Source organism: Bubalus kerabau, chromosome 10 (genome assembly GCF_029407905.1).
Source record: "Bubalus kerabau isolate K-KA32 ecotype Philippines breed swamp buffalo chromosome 10, PCC_UOA_SB_1v2, whole genome shotgun sequence".
Classification (NCBI taxonomy): Eukaryota; Metazoa; Chordata; class Mammalia; order Artiodactyla; family Bovidae; genus Bubalus; species Bubalus kerabau.
In genome coordinates, this window is record NC_073633.1 from 15024826 (window position 1) to 15034870 (window position 10045).

Below are 10045 nucleotides of genomic sequence, written 5' to 3' on the forward strand. Positions count from 1 at the left end.
AATATGTGAACCATGAACTTCCTGATGTTCAAGATGGTTTTAGAAAAGGCAGAGGAACCAGAGATCAAATTGCCAACATCCGCTGGATCATGGAAAAAGCAAGAGAGTTCCAGAAAAGCATCTATTTCTGCTTTATTGACTATGCCAAAGCCTTTGACTGTGTGGATGACAATAAACTGTGGAAAATTCTTCAAAAGATGGGAGTACCAGACCACCTGATCTGCCTCTTGAGAAATCTGTATGCAGGTCAGGAAGCAACAGTTAGAATTGGACATGGAACAACAGACTGGTTCCAAATAGGAAAAGGAGTTTGTCAAGACTGTATATTGTCACCCTGCTTATTTAACTTATATGCAGAGTACATCATGAGAAACGCTGGACTGGAAGAAACACAAGCTGGAATCAAGATTACCAGGAGAAATATCAATAACCTCCGATATGCAGATGACACCACCCTTATGGCAGAAAGTGAAGAGGAACTAAAAAGCCTGTTGATGAAAGTGAAAGTGGAGAGTAAAAAAGTTGGCTTAAAGCTTAACATTCAGAAAATGAAGATCATGGCATCTGGTCCCACCACTTCATGGTAAATAGATGGGGAAACAGTGGAAACAGTGTCAGACTTTATTTTTTGGGGCTCCAAAATCACTGCAGATGGTGACTGCAGCCATGAAATTAGAAGACGCTTACTCCTTGGAAGGAAAGTTATGACCAACCTAGATAGCATATTCAAAAGCAGAGACATTACTTTGCCAACAAAGGTTCGTCTAGTCAAGGCTATGGTTTTCCTGTGGTCATGTATGGATGTGAGAGTTGGACTGTGAAGAAAGCTGAGCGCCGAAGAATTGATGCTTTTGAACTGTGGTGTTGGAGAAGACTCTTGAGAGTCCCTTGGACTGCAAGGAGATCCAACCAGTCCATTCTAAAGGAGATCAGCCCTGGGATTTCTTTGGAAGGAATGATGCTAAAGCTGAAACTCCAGTACTTTGGCCACCTCGTGCGAAGAGTTGACTCATTGGAAAAGACTCTGATACTGGGAGGGATTGGGGGCAGGAGGAGAAGGGGACGACAGAGGATGAGATGGCTGGATGGCATCACTGACTCGATGGACATGAGTCTGAGTGAACTCCGGAAGTTGGTGATGGACAGGGAGGCCTGGCGTGCTGCGATTCATGGGGTCGCAAAGAGTCAGACACGACTGAGTGACTGATCTGATCTGATCTGAAGGGAAATATTAAGGGAAATTTTAGAAATGAAGAAGTAGCATAGCACACAGTTCCTTCAAGTTCTTATCTTACAGAGTCATACTTATTAGTGCATAGCTGGACTTTTATGGAAAGGGAAGGTCTCATGAATGGGGATTGTACTTATTTAATGCTTAAGTTATTTGTAGGGACGTGGATATAAAAGGCAAGATTGAGAACTCTTGTCAGAGAACTGGAAACAGTAGAATGGAAATCCTAGAACTTAAAAACACAACATACCATATACATAGAAATAAAAACAGAGAATTAGGCAAAATGAAGTGACAGAGAATATGTTCTGAATGAAGGAATAAGGTAAAAAAAAAACCCAGAAGAATAACTAAGTGGAAGGGAGATAAGCAATATGTCTTACAAACAGTTCAAGGTAATGATCATAATGATGTTGAAAGAACTCTGGAGAAGAATGGATGAACACAGTGAGCAGTCAGAAGCTTCTAAGAGTTAGAAAATATAAAGAAAAAACAAACACAGTTGAAGAATATAATAATTGAAATAAAAATACACTAGAGCTAATCAACAGTAGATTAGATGATACAGAGGAACAGATCTGCAAACTGGAAGACAGAGAAGTGGAAATCACTCAACCTGAACAGTAAAAAGAATTTTAAAATATAGGGACAATTTAAGAGACCTCTAGGGCAATATCAAGCATACTAACATTCACATTATAGGAGCCACAGAAGAAGAAGAGAAAGGATCAGAGAACATAATAGTTGGAAACTTCCCTAACCAAGGAAAGGAAACACATCCATGTCTAAGAAACAAAGAGGGTCTCAATTAAGATCAACCTAAAGAGGACCACACCAAGACACATTATATTCAAAAGGGCAAACATTAAAGAGAGAATACTAAAAACAGCAAGGGAAAATCAACATGTTATATACAAGGGAACTTGCATAAAGCTCTCAGATCACTTTCAGCAGAAACTCTGCAGGCCAGAAGGAATGGTATGATATATTTAAAATGATGAAACAAAAAGCATTAAATGTGTGTGCTGGGGGGAGGGGAGTAAAAATATAAGATTGATAAAATGTGATTGAACTTGAGAGATCAACATCTTAAAAAAATCATATATCCTCAATAAAATTTTAGTAAACAAATTCAGCCATACTTTAAAAGGATCATACACCATGATCAAGTGGGATTTATCCCAGAGATGCAAGAATGGTTCATTATCCAAAAATCAATCAATGTGATACACCACATTCATAAATTGAAGAATAAAAATCACATAGATGCAAAAAAAGCTTTTGACAAAATTCAACATACATTTATGATTAAAAAAACCCTCTCAGTAAATTGGGTATAGCAAGAGCATACCTCAACATAATAAAGGCTACATATGACAAGCCCACAACTAACATCATCCTCAACAGTGAAAAACTGAAAGTATTTTCTCTAATATCAGGAAGAATACAAGGATACCCATTCTCATTACTTTTATTCAACATAGTATTCGAAGTCCTAGCTACTGCAAATTAGAAAAAAGAAACAAAAGTTATTCAAATTGGAAAGAAAGAAGTACAACTGCCACTGTTTGCAGATGATGTGATGCTGTACATAGAAAATCCTCAAGATGCCACCAGAAATCTAGTGGAATTCATCAGTGAATAAAATTGCAGGATACAAAACTAATATCCAGAAATCTATTGCTTTTCCATACACAATGAACTATCAGAAAGAAAACAATCCCAGTTATAATTGCATCAAAAAATAAAATACCTAGGAATAAATCTAACTAAGAAGGTGAAATACCTGTACTCAGAAAACTATAATGTACTGATGAAAGAACTTGAAGATAACACAGATGGGAAAGATACACCATGCTTGTGAATTGAAAGAATTAATATTGTTAAAATGTCCATACTACCAAAAGCAACCTACAGTGTAGTTCCTATCAATATTCAATGTAATTCCTATCAAAATACCAATGGCATTTTTCACAGAACTAGAAAAAATAGTTCTAAAACTTGTGTGGAACCATGAAAGACCCTGAATAGCCAAAACAATCTTGAGAAAGAAGAACAAAGCTGGAGATATCACATACCCTGGTTTCAAACTATACTACAAAGCTATAGAAATCAAAACAATATGTTACTGGCACAAAAACAGACACACAGATCAGTAGAATAAAACTGAGAGCCCAGAAATAAACTCATATGGTCATTTACTCTATGATGCAAGAGGCAAGAATATATAATGAGCAAAAGGCAGCCTCTTTAATAAATAGTGTTGGGAAAATGACAGCTACATGCAAAAAAATCATGCTGGACTGCTTCCTCACACCATATACAAAAATAAACTCAAATGGATTAAAGAATTAGATGTAAGACCTGAAACCATATGTCTTCTAAAAGAAAACATAGGCAGTATGCTACTTTGACTTCCCAGGTGGCAATAATGGTAAAGAACCTGCCTGCCAATGCAGAAGACATAAGAGATGTGGGTTTGGTCCTTGGGTCGGGAAGATCCCTTGGAGGAGGGCATAGCAACCCACTCCAGAATTCATGCCTGGAGAATCTCATGGACAGAGAAGCCTGGCAGGCTGTGGCCTATAGGGTTGCAAAGAGTTGGACACAACTGAAGTGACTTAGCATGCAAACGTGCTCTTTGACATTGACCTTAACAATACTTTTTGGTATGTCTCCTCAGGCAAAGGAAACACAAACAAAAATAAGCAAATGCAAAAACAAAAATAAACAAAAGCAAAAATACATCAAACTAAAAATCACAAGGGAACTGTCAATAAAATGAAAAGACCACCTACTGAATGAGAGAGGATATTTGTTAATGATATATTTGATAAGAGGTTAATTCCCAAAATATATAAAGAATGCATACAACTCAACATCAAAAAAACAGACAGACTATACAACCAGCTTAAAAAATAGGCAGAGGGGGACTAACCTGGCAGTCCAGTGGTTAAGACTCTCTGCTTCCACTGTGGAAGGCATGGGTTCAGTTCCTGCTTAGGGAACTAAGATCCTGCATTTTGCATAGTGTGGACAAAAGAAAATGTGGGCAGAGAATCTGAATAGGCGTTTTTCCAAAGAAGACATTCAGATGGTCAGTAGGCTCATGAAAGATGTTCACCATTACACGTCATCAGGGAAATGCAAATCAAAAACACAGTGCGGTGTCACTTCACACCTATCAGAATGGCTAGTATCAAAAAGACTATAAACAAGTGCTGGTGAGGTTGTGGAGGAAAGAGAACCCCTGTGCACTGTTGGTGGGAATGTAAATTGGTGCAGTCACTATGGAAAACAGCGTGGAGGTTCCTCAAAAAATTAAAAATAGAGTTATCATACAATCGAGCAGTTCTATCCCACAAATCCAGCAGTACTTATCTAAAAAAAAAAAAAGAAACACCAGTTCAAAAAGATATCTGTACCCTTATGTTCATTACAGCTTTATTTACAATAGCTGAGATATGCAAGCAACCTATGTGCCCATTAATGGATGAACAAATAAAGATGTGGTATATGTGGTATACATAATGGAATATTACCCAGCCATAAAAAGAATGAAATCTTGCCATTTGCAACACCATGGATTGACCTAAAGGATATTATGCTAATGAAATAAGTCAGACGGAGAAAGACAGGTACTGTATGGTTTCACTTATATGTGGAATCTAAAAACACATGAGCAAACAAGACACAGACAAAAGTTATAGATACAGGGGACAAAGAGGAGACACAAATCAGAATTGAAAAAATGGACACAATTTTAGATCTTACAAAAACTTAAAAGATCCTGAGAGGATACTATGAACAAATTTAATCCAGTGATTTTTAGAATTTAGGTTAAATATGTCAATTCTCAGAAAAATGCAGCATATCAAAACTGACACAAAAGAAATTCCATGTAGTCACGTAACTATTAAATAAATTGCTAATTAAAACCTTACCGTAGAAAAGACTACAGATTCAGATGACTTCATCACTAAAGTCTGCCAAACACTCAAGGGAGAAATAATATAATCTTCCATGAACTCTTCCAGAGAATAGTGAGAGAACACTTCCCAATTTGTTCTTTGAGGCAGCACAGTATTTTTTTTGGGTGGGGCTGGGGGACGGCGGTTATCCTCAGCCTTTGTAAAACCAGACACAGGGAAAGAACTGGATCTGGGGACACTTGTGCGGTCCTAACATAGCAAATGTTTAGCCTGTTCTGATTATTACAAGAGGCAGCCCAATCTTGATTAAAAAAACCTGACAAGCACATTGTAAGGAAGGAGATTACAGGCCAATTATTCATGAACACAGGAGCAAAATTCTTAATAAAATTCAGCTTTTTAATATGAAAAATATGATACATCACAACCATATTGAAGTAATTTCAGGAGTTCAGGGTTGCTTTGATATCTGGAAATCAATCATTGTAATTCACTACACTAACAGTAAAAAATATGGTCATCTTTATAGTTGTATTAAAGTTGTATAATACAACATTCATTCATTATGAAAAATTTCTGTTAACAAATAAGAACAGAAGGAAATCAGATAAAGGATCCTCAAAAGGAAGAAGGAGTCTTTGGCACTCAGCTCGGGTATCAGTCTGTTCTTGCCTGGATCTAACTCAGATCTGTTGAACCTTCTCCTTGCACAACTCTGAAAGAAGGAAGGACATGAACTCCCCAGGTCATTAACATGTATTTCTTTTCACTCTCATAGATAAATCTGCATGGGAAGCTGAGTAATAATCAGAAGGTTGATTTGTGAGAATCAGAGGAGAATGAATAAGATCATGTTCATAGCCAATACTGTTAATTATAGAACATTGTTGTATATATTAATGTCTTTGCATAGATGAGCACACTTGTGTTCTTGAGTAACAAACACTTCTGAACTCTATGGGAACCATTGATCTCTTGTTAAGAGAATACTTTGTTCATGCTGAGTGTAATTGGAATACTTGACTATGACTTTACACATACGAATATAGTTATTCTCTGATCCTATTGGCTCTATTATCCTTCTGTTCCTTTGTTCCTGTCCAGTAATCCAGACATCCCCCAAAACTTTGGGTTTCTTGGTGAGCCAAACTGATTTATTTGTAAGTATGCTTTTTAATATTCTGTGACATTTTCCTGGAATCACCTTCCCATCCTTGTACGACCACCATTCCTCATCCGTTTGGCAAACTCCTATGTCTTCTTAAAATTCCAATACAAGTATCTTTCCTCTGTGGTCTTCCCTTCCTTATAGTCTTGCTGGATCTTGACTATCTTCTGTAGGTGAACTAACACCACGCTATTAAAATGTTTAGTTCTGTCTCCCTGTTAGACTCTGAATTTCCTGAAAGATGGTTCTGTGTTTTTATGTATTTCTAGCATTTAGACTCAATAAAATAAAATTTTATTACTTTGCTAGCAGGTGAAATGAGTGTAATTATGCAGTAGTTTGAGCATTCTTTGGCCTTGCCCTTCTTTGAGTTTGGAATGAAACCTGACCTTTTCCAGTCCTGTGGCCACTGCTGCATTTTCCAGATTTGCTGGCATATCAAGTGCAGCTCTTTAACAGTTGCATCTTTTAGAATTTGAAATAGTTCAGCAGGAATTCCATCACCTCCAGTTAGGATTTCAAATCCTAAAAGATGAGGCTGTTAAAGTGCTGCACTCAGTTCAGTTCCGTTCAGTTGCTCAGTCCTGTCGGGCTCTTTGCAATCCCATGGACTACAGCACCCCAGGCCTCCCTGTCCATCACCAATTCCCGGAGCTTACTCAAACTCATGTCCACTGAGTCGGTGATTCCATCCAACCATCTCATCCTCTGTTGTCCCCTTCTTCTCCCACCTTCAATCTTTCCCAGCATCAGGGTCTTTTCAAATGAGTAGGCTCTTCGCATCAGGTGGCCAAAGTATTGGAGTTGCAGCTTCAACATCAGTCCTTCCAATGAACACTCAGGAGTGATCTCCTTTAGGATGGACTGGCTGGATTTCCTTGCAGTCCAAGGGACTCTCAAGAGTAAAGACCAACACCACAGTTCAAAAGCATCAATTCTTTGGCACTCAGCTTTCATTATAGTTCAACTCTCACATCCAAACATGACTACTGGAAAAATCATAGCCTTGACTAGACAGACCTTTGTTGGCAAAGTAATGTCTCTGCTTTTGAATATGCTGTCTAGGTTGGTCATAACTTTCCTTCCAAGGAGTAAGAGTCTTTTAATTTCATGGCTGTAGTCACCATCTGCAGTGATTTTCAAGCCCCCCAAAATAATGTCTGCTGCTGTTTCCACTGGTTCCCCATCTATTTGCCATGAAGTGATGGGACCGAATGCCATGATCTTAAGTTTTCTGAATGTTGAGTTTTAAGCCAGCTTTTTCACTCTCCTCTTTCACTTTCATCAAGAGGCTCTAGTTCTTCACTTTCTGGCATAAGGGTGGTATCATCTGCATATCTGAGGTTATTGATATTTCTCCTGGCAATCTTGATTCCAGCTTGTGCTTCATCCAGCCCAGCATTTCTCATGATGTACTCTGCATAGAAGTTAAATAAGCAGGGTGACAATATACAGCCTTGACGTACTCCTTTTCCTATTTGGAACCAGTCTGTTATTCCATGTCCAGTTCTAACTTTTGCTTCCTGACCTGCATACAGGTTTCTCAAGAGGCAGGTCAGGGGTCTGGTATTCCCATCTCTTTCAGAATTTTCCACAGTTTATTGTCTGGCTCTAGGTGAGTGATCACACCATTGTCATTATCTGGGTAGTGAAGATCTTTTTTGTATAGTTCTTCTGTGTATTCTTGCCACCTCTTCTTGATATCTTCTGCTTCTGTTAGGTCCCTGCCATTTCTGTCCTTTCTTGAGCCCATCTTTGCATGAAATGTTCCTTTGATATCTCTAATTTTCTTGAAGAGATCTCTAGTCTTTCCCATTCTATTGTTTTCCTCGATTTCTTTGCACTGACTGCTGAGGAAGGCTTTCTTATCTCTCCTTGCTATTCTTTGGAACTCTGCATTCAAATGGGTATATCTTTCCTTTTCTCCTTTGCTTTTCACTTCCCTTCTTTTCACAGCTATTTGTAAGGCCTCCTTAGACAGCCATTTTGCTTTTTTGCATTTCTTTTTCTTGGGGATGGTCTTGAGTCCTGTCTCCTGTACAATGTCACAAACCTCCAGCCATAGTTCATCAGGCACTCTGTCTATCAGATCTAGTCCCTTAAATCTATTTCTCACTTCCACTGTATAGTCATAAGAGTTTTGATTTAGGTCATACTTGAATGGTCTAGTGGTTTTCTCCACTTTCTTCAATTTCAGTCTTAATTTGGCAATAAGGAGTTCATGATCTGAGCCATAGTCAGCTCCCAGTCTTATTTTTGCTGACTGTATAGAGCTTCTCCATTATTGGCTGCAAAGAATATAATCAATCTGATTTTGGTGTTGACCATCTGGTGATGTCATGTGTAGAGTCTTCTCTTGTGTTGTTGGAAGAGGGTGTTTGCTATGACCACTGTGTTCTCTTGGCAGAACTCTATTAGCCTTTGCCCTGCTTCATTCTGTATTCCAAGGCCAAATTTTCCTGTTACTCCAGGTGTTTCTTAACTTCCTACTTTTGCATTCCAGTCCCCTATAATGAAAAGGACATCTTTTGGGGGTGTTAGTTCTAGGAAGTCTTGTAGGTCTTCAGAGAACTGTTCAACTTCAGCCTCTTCAGCGTTACTGTTTCAGGGTATAGACTTGGATTACCGTGATATTGAATGGTTTGCCTTGGAAACTAACAGAGATCATTCTGTTGCTTTTGAGATTGCATCCAAGTACTGCATTTCGGACTCTTTTGTTGACTATGATGGCTACTCCATTTCTTCTAAGGGATTCCTGCCCACAGTAGTAGATACAATGGTCATCTGTGTTAAATTCATCCATTCCAGTCTATCTTAGTTTGCTGATTCCTAGAATTATTGGTAAGAAACCTGAATTTAATCATGTATGTTTTTTTGAAGTGGTTTAATTTAATACTTATGCTTAGTGGTTTTTGAGCATAGATTTTTTTGTTGTAGAAAAATTATATTTAAGCCAGTCAGTAGTTTTCTGTTTATATCAATCTTTAACTTAAAGGAAATATAACTGCTGAATTGGTCAGGCTGCTGAATTGGTCAGGGTTGGTAACACCAGAGGTTCTAAAACAGCCTTGAAGAGTAGATAGAATTTAAATATGCAGGAAAGCTAGTTTTAGGTGGGGGAGAATTATAGATGGAGGAATGGCATGAGCATGGGGAGGTGGGGTGGTGTAAGAAAATTCCAGAAAAGAGTGCTGTGAAGTCTGAGACAGGCCCAGTGGCATTTCAAAGGGAGAGCCAAAGCCAGCTACCTCTTGAGGGTTAGTCCAAGAACACCATCTCTCCAAACCAATTGAGTATGACCATGCCTAGGCTCCTATGATGGAGAAAGAAAAGACAATCCACTCCAGTATTCTTGCCTGGGAAATCCTGGGACAGAGGAGCCTGGTGGGCTGCAGTCCATAGGGTCGCAGAGTTGGACATGACTGAAGCAACTTAGCAGGCTCCTTTGACCCAAGGATTGTATGGAAGACATGATACTTTGGCCACCTGATGTGAAGAACTGACTCATTGGAAAAGACCCTGATGCTGGGAAAGATTGAGGGCAGGAGGAGAAGGGGATGACAGAGGATGAGATGGTTGGGTGGCATCACTGACTCAATGGACATGATCTGAGTAAGCTCCAGGAGTTGTTGATGGGCAGGGAAGCCTGGCGTGCTGCAGTCCATGGGGTCACAAGGTGTTGGACATGACGGAGCAACTGAACTGACTACATGC

The 10045-nt window shown here is 38.8% G+C and overlaps 1 protein-coding gene and 1 non-coding gene across 2 annotated transcripts in view; one reads left to right on the forward strand and one right to left on the reverse strand.

Moving 5' to 3' along the window:
* The window catches only part of CMYA5 (cardiomyopathy associated 5), a 99137-nt gene that overhangs the window by 32906 nt on the left and 56186 nt on the right, over positions 1-10045 (forward strand). The window lies entirely within an intron of this gene.
* Positions 5346-5475, reverse strand: LOC129622170 (small nucleolar RNA SNORA72). The gene has a single exon (XR_008699848.1). It is a non-coding gene; the product is annotated as a small nucleolar RNA SNORA72 (small nucleolar RNA).